This window comes from Octopus sinensis, linkage group LG6 (genome assembly GCF_006345805.1).
Source record: "Octopus sinensis linkage group LG6, ASM634580v1, whole genome shotgun sequence".
Lineage (NCBI taxonomy): Eukaryota > Metazoa > Mollusca > Cephalopoda > Octopoda > Octopodidae > Octopus > Octopus sinensis.
The window spans coordinates 55,655,325-55,670,005 of record NC_043002.1 but is presented as its reverse complement, the minus strand read 5'-3'; the positions used below and the strand labels follow the sequence as shown (position 1 = coordinate 55,670,005).

Genomic DNA, 14,681 nt, shown 5'->3' with positions numbered 1-14,681 from the left:
TCTCTCTCTCTCTCCTGTGTATATATTATATATATATATATATATATATATATATATATATATTAGAGGCAAAAGGAAACAAAACCCAGGCAAGACGAGTATTTCAAGTCATTTAGAATATCTAATTACAGTTAGGTGAATTTGAGGTAATTAACTAATTAATTATTGGATGTCTTACAGCTGTTTCTGGGATATCCTAAGTGATAAATTAGCATCTCTAGGTATCCTGTCATCAGAGACAAGGTGAGTATGTCTCCCGTCTGTATTCTTCTATCTCTTGTTTTACTCCATTATAATTCGTGAATTCCCTGTCCAGAACTTTCATACATACCCACTTTGCCTCTGTTGACAGAATACCCAGTGTGTATATATATATATTATATATATATATATATATATATATATATATATATATATATAGAGAGAGAGAGAGAGAGAGAGATGGAATTTACAAAAAAAAAACAAAACAAAAGACGGCTGTATTAGCTTAACGCTCGGGAAGTGAAACAGTCTTTTACTTTTCGAGCCTACGCTCTTCAACAGAAAGGAACACAGATATAAAACACGAAAAGAAAATAAAATAAGGTTTAGTGGATATCGATCAATCATGCTCCGTATTTTTGAAATACTATAACTGAGGAGAGTTTAAGTGATGTCCGCATGTTCCTATTATATATCACGCAAATCTGAAACATATATTAAAGGATTTCAAAATATCTCTGTTTTGGTTCGACTTATTATTACAAATATATATATATATATATATATATATATATATATTATATATTATATATATATATACACACATATATATGCACACATATATATATATGTGGAGGCGCAATGGCCTAGTGGTTAGGGCAGCGGACTCGCGGTCGTAGGATCGCGGTTTCGATTCCCAGACCGGGCGTTGTGAGTGTTTATTGAGCGAAAACACCTAAAAAAGCTCCACGAGGCTCCGGCAGGGGGTGGTGATCCTTGCTGTACTCCTTCACCACTCTTTCTCTCACTCTTTCTTCTGTTTGCCTGCTCGCTTAGCCAGCGGGGTGGCGTTTATCGAAGGCTAAAACAATGCGAACGCATTGTGACCAGCGATGCGTAACAACATCTGATGGACTGGTCGGTCACGTGATCACGTGATACAACACACACACAACACACACACACACACATATATACATACATATGTATATATGTATATATATACATATATATTTATATATATATATATGTATATATATAAATATATACATACACTGCCTTATAAAAATAGAAGTTCTAATCACATTAGAACAACACATAAGTGTACTTCTTATGGGAGACTTCAATCTACCCAATGTCAGATGGCCCGAGGGCCTTTCTCTCCCAGGAATGACACGATGTGAACGAGGACAGGCGAGGTCCCTCCTGAACCTCATCAACACCCTGTACATGGAGCAAGTAATACTCCAACTAACCTGGGCAGGTAACATACTGGATCTCTGCTTCACAAATAATATGAATCTCATCCATAATGTGAAAGTGACACCGACACTACTCTCGGATCACAACATGGTAGAGCTGACCATGTATGGGCCAAAGGAAAGCATGGACATGCAGCCTACAAGAAACTCTCAGAATCTTTCCAGCTTGAACTTCATAAGGTAAACTGGAAACAAATTGAGAAAGAGATCCTCAAACAAAACTGGCCTGAATGTCTCTCGTCGCCAGACATCGACATGAAACTTCAACAATTCATGTCTGTAATGCAAGCCATATGCTACAAATGTGTCCCAGAGAGAAAGGCCACTGCACACAAGAACAAAATCCCCAGAGAGACGAAAATTCTAATGAGACGGCGTACAAAAGTTTCAAATCGCCTAAACAAACAAATTGAAAGCAGTGAAAAGTCCCGCCTGAAAATAAAACTGTTGGAAATTGAAAAATGTCTGCAACTCTCCCATGAAAAGGAAAGAGCAGACAAAGAAGCCTGGGCTATAGACAACATAAAATCTAACCCCAGAGCTTTCTACAGGTATGCCAAAGAAACAGCTACGGTGCACTGTAGGATAGGGCTACTCCTTGAAAAGGATGGAACACTCACAGGAAATCCAATGAGGGTAAGTGAAATACTGAATGAGCAATTCAAGAGTGTTTTCACTCCACCCCTTGGGCATTTCCAAGTCAGCAATCCAACTGACTTCTTTACCACTGCAGGTATAAAATCAGAGGCAGCGATGATTGATTACATCAACATAAAAGAAGACGATGTAATAAAGGCTATAGATGAAATGAAAACAAACTCAGCTACTGGCCCAGATGGATCCCCAGCAATCCTTCTAAAAGTATGTAAGAGAGTCCTAGCAAGACCACTGCAGTTCCTCTTTCAGAGCTTCCTTGCAACTGGCAAACTTCCAAAAAAACTGAAGGAAGGTAAAATATGCCCTATTCATAAAGGAGGTAGCAGAGCGGAGGCCAAGAACTACAGACTTATCTCTCTGACCTCACACATCAGCAAGGTCATGGAACGAATAGTCAGAAGGAAACTAATCACCTTCCTTGAAGAAAATGACTTGCTGCCTGACACCCAACATGGTTTCCGACCAGGAAGAAGCTGCTTAACTCAGCTCCTACAACACTATGACTGGGTGCTGAAACGACTGCTCAACCACTCAAATGTGGAGGTCATATATCTCGACTTTACAAAGGCCTTTGATAAAGTCGATCATGGAATGATATGTCACAAACTGCGTGATCTTGGCATAGTTGGAAAATTGGGAGAATGGCTTCATGACTTTCTGAAGGATAGAAATCAGGTGGTAGTAGCCAATGGGGCCATTTCCATTAACACGCAAATAGTGAGCGGTGTTCCGCAGGGCACTGTTTTGGGACCACTACTGTTCATAATGGCCCTCTCAGACATGTCCTCAGCCACGCAGAGAGCCACGATCACAAGTTATGCAGATGATTTCACAGGCAATACAGAATCCTGAAGACACTAAGCACCTGCAATGTGAGCTGGACAAAATATACAAGTGGACTGAAAAGAATAGCATGCAGTTCAATGCTGAAAAAGTTCAAGCTTTATGCTATCAGCATGCAAAACTAAATGCAATACCCAATGAATACACTGGACCTGGAGGGATTGCAATCCCAGAGGCACAATCAGTGCGTGACCTGGGTATTTACATGAGTGATGACGCAACCTTTCATGTACATGTTGCTAAATTGGCAATGAAATGTAGGCGGCTGGCCGGATGGATTCTTGGAACCTTTAGAACAAGAGAACAAGAAACCATGATGGTCCTCTGGAGGACACTTGTCCTAAGCCACTTTGACTATTGCTCTCAGCTATGGTCACCATCCAGTGTCAAGTTGATCACAGAACTTGAGGCGATCCAACGAAGCTACACGAAGAAGATAGCCTCTGTGCAGCAATAACTACTGGGAAAGACTCAAGAGATTAAATTCTATTCCTTAGAGCGTAGGCGAGAAAGATATGCCATAATATACATCTGGAAGATCCTAGAAGGACTTGTCCAAACTTTGGCATCGAGAGTTACACAAATGCTAGAACTGGGCGCCACTGCGTGGTGCCAAGGACTCCGAATTTGCCATCAAGATGTAGGACAAGATACTGTGATAGCCTGGGCTTCAGAGGCCCACAGCTCTTCAATATCCTCCCGAAGAACCTGAGGGACCTGCATGGGGTGGATGCAGATGTCTTTAAAGTAGGACTTCACGGCAGGAGGTGCAGATGAGGGCAGTTGCATCGAACTCTCTCATGCACCAAATGGCAGTTGCTAAAAAGCATTCGTGAAGTAAAATCATGTAGCAACACCAAATGGCGGTGCCCCAGCATGGCCACAGCTCGTGAGCTGAAACTAGAAAAAAAAAACACATATATATATATTACTATACACACACACATGCACACACACACACACACACACACACACACACACACACACACACACACACACACACACACACACACACACATACACACACACACACATTCCTATCATTATTTAAGTCATTTGGTTTACGTTAGCTTTCAGGACTATTTTGAATTTGGATATTGTTTACTTTTTGTATTTAGTAAAAAATACTTTTCGTATTTGTCTGGGAGATGCAACCTACCTTGCATATCTAAAATGTATATACATACATACATATATACGTACATACATTCATACATGCATACACACATACATACATTTATCAATTCATGTATTATTTTATTCATAGACATACATATATGCACAGATACATATATTCAACCAAACATAATGCATACATACATACATACATACATACATACATACATACGTACGTACGTACGTACATACATACATACATACATACATACATACATACATACATACATACATACATACATACATATCGAAGGCTACAGATCCAATCCATCACTGGAACTGTAAAGATCTGTAAAACTTTCAGAAGTTTATCATTGAAATATATACGAGCATGTCTAGATAGGTAACTATATTCATGAGAATACATACATAAAAATAAAGCATACAAATCCGCACATATACATACGTACATACATACCCTGTTGATGTTGTTGAAATTCCAATGAAGGACTTTTGGATCAAGGTTAGAAACCAACTCTTTCTCTATTAGCAATCTTGAAATAAAACTGAATAATGAAACACATACATACATACATACATATCAGGGCAGAAAGAACCGTCGCTGAGTCGGGCACTGCCTGAGGACCCGGAGCTCTGAGGGGCCTGCACTCTACTTGTTAACGCTACTAAAACACATATTCATAGGGGCTTGGTAAACAGTTATACCCGAGGGCCCTTAATACTCTCAGTCCGCCCCTGGTACTATATATATATATATATATATATATTATATATATATATATATATAAATACTTACGTAAATACATACATACGTATATACATACATATATATATATATATAATACATTCATTCATACATAAAGAAAACAGCTACACACGATGTTGGCCATATTGAGACCGACGCGTCAAAAGAATATTGGTGAAACTTAAAAATTGAAACAGCCACGAAATTAAAACAATCGACCAGATATTTTTTGTGTATGATCACGAAGAGAAGTTGTGTTCTTTGTGAAAATTAGCTGCCCTCTGGACAGCAATGTGGTTAGAAAAATACAAAAGAAACAGGACATTTAGGGACTATTGACGGGGGGTTTGCTAATCCGGCATCCAACATACACTTTTAGTTTCATACCTAGTTTTATTGTAGCAATATACATACTAAGCTGCCTGAACTTGGGGTCTTGGAGAGAGAACGCAAATCATTATTTCATGCACAACAAATGATCATGATATCTGGAACAATAAAGATCTACAAGGCCTTCTTTAAGATTTAAAGGACGATGAACAAAACAAGAGGCTTTCCTTTACAACCCTGCTTCCAAGCAGGTGGCCGGTCAAAATTTATTCTGCATTCAAACTCGTGGATATTCTGCATTCAAAGTCATTGATATTCAAACACATGGATGTTCAAACACATACTTAAAACATTCATACACAGGAATATATACATACGCTAATACATACACTCACATACATATAAAAGCATGAATGAATATATAAATAACTCCCTCCCTCTCTCTCTCTCTCCACCTCTCTCTGCTCACATAAGAATATACCATTACTTAATTTTGACATAAAACATTGATTTTTACAAAAATTACAACCACCACATTAATAGCTATTTTCAACACTTACCTTTTTATGAAATAATAAACCCTAAATCACCTTCAAAAAAGCACAGACAAATGACGAAGAATAAATAACAAAGTAAGGAATTCCTTCCTCTTATCGAATGTAAATAATAATCCAGTTGGCTGTTTTTCTTATCTCGTAATTCTTCTTTTAAGTCGTTCATTAACCTCGGCAGACGATAGCGCAAAGACAAAACTAAGATGGCGCCTCTGTCCAATTACATTGTGAAGCAGAAATATAACTAACTCTACCTTGTGTTTAAATCATGGACAACTCACGAAGAAGACTACAGAGATGACACTCATTGTTACTGCTTAGCTTGGAGGATTATTAGCTCTCTTAATCCTCATTATTTACTTATATCTATTCTCCTCTCTCTCACATTCACTCACACTTTCTCATCTCTTCTCTCTCTCCCCGTTCTCTCTCTCTCTCTCTCTCTCTCTCTCTCTCTCTCTCTCCCTCTCTCTCCACACACATACACACATGCTGGTGCATGTTTGTATATGCGGCTTTGTGTGTTTAGTGTGCGTATTTCTGTATGCGTGTGTGTGTATGTGCGTGCTTGTAAGTGTATGTTCTCGTCTATGTGTGTAGTGTGCGTATTTGTGTATGTATGTGTGTGTGTGTTTGTGTGTTCGTGTTCGTGTGTGTGCATGTGTGCGTGTCTCTGTGTGTGCGTTCTTGTAAGTGCATGTTGTTGTGTATGTGTGTATGGTCGTGTGCTGATTTGTGTGTGGTGTGTGTGTGTGTGTGTGTGTGTGTGTGCGCTTGCATATATGAAATGCTTAACCGTCACTCGCAAGCGAGTAAACCTGGTAACTTTCCTAATCGTTCTAGGTGCCTTTGTAGTCGCGAACAGACGTATGCACCCTCTCGGCCCTCTCTGTATTGACCTAGCGGAATATCGAGGATGTTACAACTGGAGCGAGCAACAGTTGTACCAGTTATTAGTTGGTACTCATTTTCAGCCTTGCAGACTGAAGCAACGTAGCTAGAGCCAGTTAACAAAAAGAAAACAAAACAAAAGAACCCCCTCTCCAGTTATGCTTGCTTTGGCATTATTTTCGATACCATCTTCGTATATTTTGATAATTTTATTCTTTGGCGCTAAACATGGTTACCTATGACTAGGAATTTTAAGATTTTTGCAGTGAGTAATATATATATGTATGTATATATATATATATAGATATATATATATATATAATATATATATATATATATACAGATAAAGGGTGAAATATAATTAATTTAATAAAATCAATAAATTTCACCTAGTAGTATTTCGGTATGGAAAGGACCATATTCGGTAAAAATTTATATAATTATAATAAAGGGTTTTTTGCAATAAGTTGCTTAAACCACATACCGAAAATATTAGAAATAGCAGTCAAAGGGCTACTATTACTATTACTACAAAAATAAGTCTCCGCAAACAACAGCCTTTGTAACTAATATATATATATTATATTTTTGGTGCGAATGGTCTTTTATTACGGTGCCGTGATTTACAATCCAGTAGATAATAATAATGGGATTTTTATAAAGGCTTAAAGCTTATGGTGATCACCGTGCAATGACTAAGGAGAATAGTCTAATAAAGGGGCATATTAGCCCTCGAGAGAAAAAAAGGCTTTCCTATCCGCATGGATTTGTTTACTTCCCAAAGCGTAGATATCGCAAACTGTAGGGGAAGAACATTAAGTTTATGTTAGATTTTCTCATAGACGCAGTTTGCGAATAAAAAAAAAAACAAACTTGGTAAATATTTAATCAGGCCACCAATTAATGCACGAAATGCAAATTTGCTTAGTCATTTCAGTTAATATTTTGTTTGTAACTGATTTAAATAGCAATTGCTATCAATTTCTCTGTATTAATTATTTTCTTAATTATTATACTATTTGTTCATTCCTCTTGTACTAGAGTATAAATACTTTGACGTAGGGACTGAACTCACGCCCTCCAGATAAGCTATAGCACTCAATTCTAGTCATGAATGATAATTTACTTTAAAAGTAATTTCTTATTGATAATTTTTGCCATTGATATATTTTCTTAAGTAGCAGCTCTCCTATAATGTTCATGGCTTTTTTTTTTTAAATGAGGTATCATCCAGTCAAACTGATTGCCCGGGCCAGCCTGACTATCCCCTCTCCATCCCGCCGATCTTCCATTAGTGTTTTTAAGTCTTCAACTTGGCATCCAACATCTTCTACACGTTGTTGTATATACGTCTTCCGTGGTCTTCCAGCCACTGTGGTACCATGATTTGGTGCCCACAGCAACACATTACTCACAAGTTCTTCTTTTTCTGGTGCAAGAGAGGCACTGGTACATTTAGACCAGTCTAAAACATTTGATAAGGTCAACCATCGGTACTTGGCGGCAGTACTCGAGAGGGCTGGCCTGGGCCCGACCTTCCGCGGTTGGATTGCTGCTTTGTACAGCAACATCTAGTCTGTCGTCAAAGTGAATGGTTTCTTTTCTAAACCATTCAGGATTGAGTCAGTGCGTCACGGGTGTCCCCTGTCTCCGCTTTTGTATGTGTTGGCTTTTGAGACATTGCTGCGGAAGCTGGAGACACTAGGGGGCGTGCCGAATGATCTGTGGTATGCACCTGGAGGAGCAAACCGATGACATCTAATAACGTCGTGGGGCATTGGATGGAAGGTCCTATTAGTTGCTTGAGGTCTGGTTTGGCCCAGACCTCCAGATAGAGAAAAATTAGAAGGAGGTAACCAGTAAGGTGACTGCTCTAACCCTGACCTGGTCTGGGCGGGCGTTATCTTTGCTAGGGAAGGCGGAGGTGGTGCAGATGTTTATAGCATCAGTTATCACCTACCGTCTGAGCGTGGTGCCTTGACTCAATATGTGGCTAAACAAGTTGGAGAGAATCCTTTTCCGATTTTTGTGGAAGGGAGGAAAGCCTCTTGTGAAGCGCTCTGTCTGCTGCCAGTAACCGCTAAAGGGTGGGCTAGGGATGCCTTGGCTGAAAACTCGCGTTAAGGTTGAGGCACCTCTGGCCTAATCTGGAAGGGGAGCAGGTGTAGTCACTGCACGCCCGGTTCTACCTTCCGCGGTTAACGTCCTTAACGGACATTGGTACATGAATCAAGCAGAGACTTAGGCTGAGATTGGCAATTGGAGTGCCGTCAGGCACTTCAGCTACTCTCTCGGGCGGACAATGTTGGCAACGGGAGTTCCACCGCGGATTTTTATAGTGGGTTATATCCGAAGACGCCTTGGGGGGAGACCTTGGGCTACGATGAAAATCAGTTGATCAAACTGTTCAGGAGAACGTTCAGGCCAGGGTGTCTGGATAATTACCAGAAATCCCTGGTTTGGCAGTGCTTCCGAGCAGCGTTAACTGTTCGAGATAAACTGTCAAGGCACGGAAGTACTGTCTCGCCGACATGTCTGAGATGCAGGCAGGACAGGGAAACCGTTTTGCACGTATTTGTGGAATGCCCGGAATTAACGGGACTGATAGTTTTCACAGAACAACTGTTGTTATCGATGGGAGAAGTACAGCTATCGGCTGAGTCTATCATCGAGATTGTTCCGCCTCCCTCCCTTAACAGGGAAAGGAAGGCTTGTTTTTTCTGCGTAGTAGCCATACTGAAAGAAGCAGTATGGAAGACACGAGTAAGAGGAATAGTGACAGGTACTTTTGTCTCCGGTCAGGGGTTGGTGAACATTTTAAATTACTACCTCATGAGTAAGATCAGGCTGGAGAAGAGGTGCCTGTCATTGAACACGTTCGTGAAGAGATGGAAGCCTGTGGAACGCAAGCTGAGAGTGATTGGCACCAGGAAAGTGGGGTCAGTGGAAGAAAGCAATGGTTCTACCCAGGTATCCGGAGGCCTTTCCTTTTGACGTCATTCATTGCAAATCGCAATGACAAATATATTTTATTATATTTTAAATGTTGATCATTGTAAATTTTCATTCGAACTGTAATTTTTAATTTTGGCTGTCCTTGTTCGTCCCATCTTATGGCAAATGTTATGAAATAAAGAACCCACATGGTTCCGGGTTCAGTCCCACTGCGTGGAACCTTGGACAAATGTTTTCTACTATAGCCTCGGGCTGACCAAAACCTTGTAAGTGGATTTGGTAGACGGAAACTGAAAGAAGCCTGTCGAATATATTTATATACGTATATGTTTCTGTATTTGTTCCCCCACCATCGCTTGACAACCGATGCTGGTGTGTTTACGTTCCTGTAACTTAGCGGTTCGGCAAAAGAGACCGATAGAATAAGTACTAAGCTATATAAAGAATAAGTCCTGAGGTTTATTTGTTCGACAAAAAGGTGGTGCTCCAGAAAGGCCGCAGTCAAATGTCTGAAACAAGCAAATGGATGCATTTCCCAATAACATTTAATACGGCAGGAATTTTTAAAAACATGGAATGGCTATGAAAAGCTACCCGAGTAAAATAGGAATTCATGGTGAAGAAGTCCATGGGGAAAGAACGGTCGAGAATCACGGATCTACAGAAAGAAAAAAAAATGCAATTTCATGATGAAATAGAAAGATATTTATTTCTTTATTGCCCTCAAGGGAGCTAAACATAGAGGGGACAAAAAAGGACAGACAAAGGGATCAAGTCGATTACATCAATCCTAGTGCATAACTAGTATTTACTTAATCGACCCCCAAAAAGAATGAAAGCCAAAGTCAACCTCGGCAGAATTTGAACTCAGAACGTGGCGGCAGATGAAATATCTATTTCGTTAGTACCCACAAGGGGTTAAACACAGAGAGGACAAATAAGGACAGACAAACGGATTAAGTCGATTATATCGACCCCAGTGCGTAATTGGTACTTATTTAAGCGACCCCGAAAGGATGAAAGGCAAAGTCGACCTCGGCAGAATTTGAACTCAGAACGTAGCGGCAGACGAAATGCCTATTTCTTTATTGCCCACAAGGGGTTAAACATAGAGGGGACAAACAAGGACAGACAATCGGATTAAGGTGATTATATCGACCCCAGTGCGTAACTGGTACTTGTTTAATCGACCCCGAAGGGATAAAAGGTAGAGTCGACCTCGGTGGAATTTGAACTCACAACGTAACGACAGACGAAGTACCTATTTCTATTTCTTTACTACCCACAAGGGGCTAAACACAGAGAGGACAAACAAGGACAGACAAACGGACAAAGTCGATTACATCGATCGCAGTGCGTAACTGGTACTTAATTTATCGACCCCGAAAGGATGAAAGGCAAAGTCGACCTCGGCGGAATTTGAACTCACAACGTAACGACAGACGAAGTACCGCTAAACATTTCGCCCGGCGTGCTAACGTTTATGCCAGCCCACCCCCGCCTTAAAATAGAAAATATTAATACAATGAAATGGAATAAGAAGAAAATATAAAAGGATGGCTAATTGTTGAAACGTTATTGATAAAATTATTGATAATCACAGATGCAGATTAATGGACTCGGCTCCCCAATTATTCGAAGATTAAAGATTTAGCTGAGTTAATCCTCTCCAGCTAAAGTTATCAGTAATATTGGCGCACGTGCACATGTGAATGAGCGATATGTGTTCATGAATGTATAGAAATATGGAAGTGTGTGTGAGTGTGTGTGTGTGTGAGAGAGAGAGAGAGAGAGACAGAGAGAGTGAGTGTGCGCGTGTAAGTATGTGTATATGTGTGGTATGTGTGTGTGTGAGAGACAGTGCGCATGTGTAATTATGTGTGTGAGAGTGCGTGTGTGTGTTTGAGTGTGTGCGTGTGTGTGTGTGAGTGTATGATGTGAGAGTGTGTGTGTGAGTGTATGATGTGACAGTGTGTGTGTGTGTCAGAGTGAATGTGTGTATACACATCTATCTATCTATCTATCTATCTATCTATCTATCTATCTATCTATCTATCTATCTATCTATCTATCTATCTAAACTGGGGTTTGACAAAATAATGAAAGCACTTTGTCAAATGGACATTTCATTAGTCTATCCGTAGTCGGTTCATCTTTGGCAACGTCGAGGAATTGACTCGCTCAGGTTCTGAACAGTTGCGTGATTAAAAAAGAGAAATCCCTTGCGTTAGGAGAGTCGGATGTGCGTATAATCGGTGAAAGGATGCCTGAGACTTGGTGGGGTGGGGGTGGGGGCTGGGGAGAGGCAGGGGAGCAGGGGAGCAGGGAAGAAGATATTCTCAAACCGGAAACCTGTCTCGAGCGTTTTCAATAGAATGGACTTCTCGAGTGGCACCTAGGGTGCCAAGGATGGGTATTAAACCGATCAACGTGGTATGTCTCACTCAAAAAGACCCGAGTGAGATTTGAACTCAGAATCTAATGAGCTGGAACAAATACTGCAACATATCCAATTCTTACAGTTCCACCAGTCCATCGCCCTTGGAATAATACTTTTTTTATCGGCCCCGAAAAGACGAAAAACAAAATTAACTTCAGCACGATTTGAACTCAGAATTTATGGAGTCAGGACAAATGCTATGAGACATTTTGTCTGATGCACTGACGGTTGCCGATTCTCCGCTTTTGAGAGAGATTTAGTTGTCATTTCTAGCAGGTTGAGCGCCTTACTAGAAACGAGAATGCCAAGCATGTCGTTTCCAAATTTCTGGCTGAGTAAATAGCGTCATAGTGCTGTTTTTCTCACAGACAGTACCCAACCGACCCTACGATACTGTGTAGTCGACAAAATAAAAAAGAACCATGCGTATGCACGAAATAAAAAATATAAAATGGCGACAATTTACCCATCGCACCCTGTATAATAAAATATAAAAGATGGCTAAAACGAAAAGATACCAATATATAATTGTTACCCTTATTAAAATTATTACATACATATATTTTCCTTGGAGGCAAAAGTTAGTATTTGAACCCAGAACTAAATAAATACCGCCAAAGTATTTCATGTTGATCCTAACGCTTTGTCGTTCGAAAAAGAAGTGTACAGCGATTCACACAGTGGCAGGTATATTAAATGGGAGGTAAATCTTCAACAACATTTTCAAAATTATGTCCCTTGTAAGGTTATCAGAAATCTCGACATATCTTGTACATGTTTCAGGTATTCGACTACGGCCAAGCTGGAGCACCTCCTTAAAGAGTTTTAGTCGAACAAATTAGCCCCAGTACTTCTTTTTTTACTCTGTTACCTATGTTGTCGGTCTTTTATTGCCGAACTGCTAAGTTACGGGGACGTAAACAAAGTAACACTAATTATCGAGCGTAAGTAAATGACAAATCCAAAGTCACACACACACGATGGGTTTCTTTCTGTTTCCCTCTATCAAATCCATCCACAAGGTTTTGGTCGGCCCGAAGCTATTTCAGAAGACACTTGCCCAAGGTGCCCCGCAGTGGGACTGAACTCGGAAACATGTGGTTAGGAAGCAAGCTTTATACCACACAGCCACTCCTGTGCCTATACATATATATATATATATATATATATATATATATATTATATATATATATATATATATATATATATATATATATATATATATATATATATATATATATTCACACACACACACATATATATACGTATATATATATATATATATATACGTATATGTAATTTTATTTTGCGAACGTACGTTACGCAGTCAGACTTTTTTTTCTTCCTTTTTTCCGTTATAGAGTCCTGTAACTTTACGCCCCTCTCCCCTTCTCTTACTCACGTCTTTAGATTTTCTGTTGCTTATAAGATCGTCACCTTTTCTTTTCTTCCCCCTCTTGGCGTCTTCTAGTCTATATGTATACACCAAGTGATTTTTGCATGCGAGCAAGATTGCGTATACATATGTGTACATGTATTTGCGTGTATATTTTTCGTTTTGCATTTATGTTTGTATATGTATGTGAACTGTGCACATCTATCTGTGTATTTTGATGTATATATGTATATCGCTGGTTTAGTATGAGTATGTACTGTTGTGAAATATTTTAATATGTTTTAATTTTAATTTTAATGTATTAATTGTATTAATCGAATTATATTTTCTATATAATTAATGACTATGTATTTGAATCAACTCTTCGATTTAAGGTTTTTCCTTGATTTTTATAATTTATATTGAACTCATTTATTTCGTTTATTTTGTTTATCGCTTGCCTAAGACCGTTATTTGAAAGGGCCAATGAAACAAATCCATTTTTAAAGGTGTATCATTTAGCTAGTTTTGATCAAATTGTTATTTCGGTTCTATATTAACATAACTGTCCGACGAACAAGAACGTGAAACTCCGAGTAACAGCTTTTGTTATATTTCTGCTGCTTACGACGAGCTTCTTTCAGTTTCCGTCTATCAAATCCACTCCCAAGGCTTTGGTCGGCACGAGGCTATAGCAGATGGCACTTGTTCAAGGTGCCACGCATTGAGACTGAACCCGGAACCGTGCGGCTGGAAGTTCAAATATGAAATATTTTTTCGATCAACATTTGTTTGAAGTTTTGGCACAAGGCCAGCGATTTTAGGGGGTGGGTGGGGTAGTCGATTCCCTGTGCCCCAGGGCTCGATGGTTGGCATTTGAACTCAGAACGGAAAGAGTCGGACGAAATGCCGCTAAGTGCGCTAACGATGGCACCAGTTCGCCGCCTTTCTCCAGGCAATATCAACAATAAATGTGGAGTGATTGGTAAGTTGTTGCCAAGTTAGAAATATCAGTTTAGTTTTGATTCTTGTATTTGCTTTACGCCTCGTTACTAATGAAATGCACAAATGATTTAAAATGGTTCTGACGAGATATGTTGCTGCTACCGATGGGGTAGCCATGGCTGAACTCACAGTGCCTCGAGAGGACAGACTTGGCATTTCTCACGAACTGAAGAAAGCTATCAAGGACATAGAAGCTGAAACCAGTTCAAGATGGCTGTGGTTGGTTAGAGACTATACATAGAAGTCTTCTGTAATCAACGATTAATTCAATCTTCACTGCGTCAGT

General features: G+C 39.6%; 1 protein-coding gene across 2 annotated transcripts in view; it reads right to left on the bottom strand.

The window, feature by feature from the left end:
* LOC118763929 overlaps window positions 1-6,100 on the bottom strand; it is a 38,768-nt gene extending 32,668 nt beyond the window's left edge. The window contains exon 1 of one of the 2 annotated variants that reach the window (XM_036503914.1): window positions 5,736-6,100. The gene's annotated coding sequence lies outside the window, so the exon portion shown is untranslated. The remainder of the gene's footprint in view (window positions 1-5,735) is intronic. The other variant, XM_036503917.1, reaches the window with a different exon arrangement.
* Window positions 6,101-14,681: the final 8,581 nt, after the last annotated feature.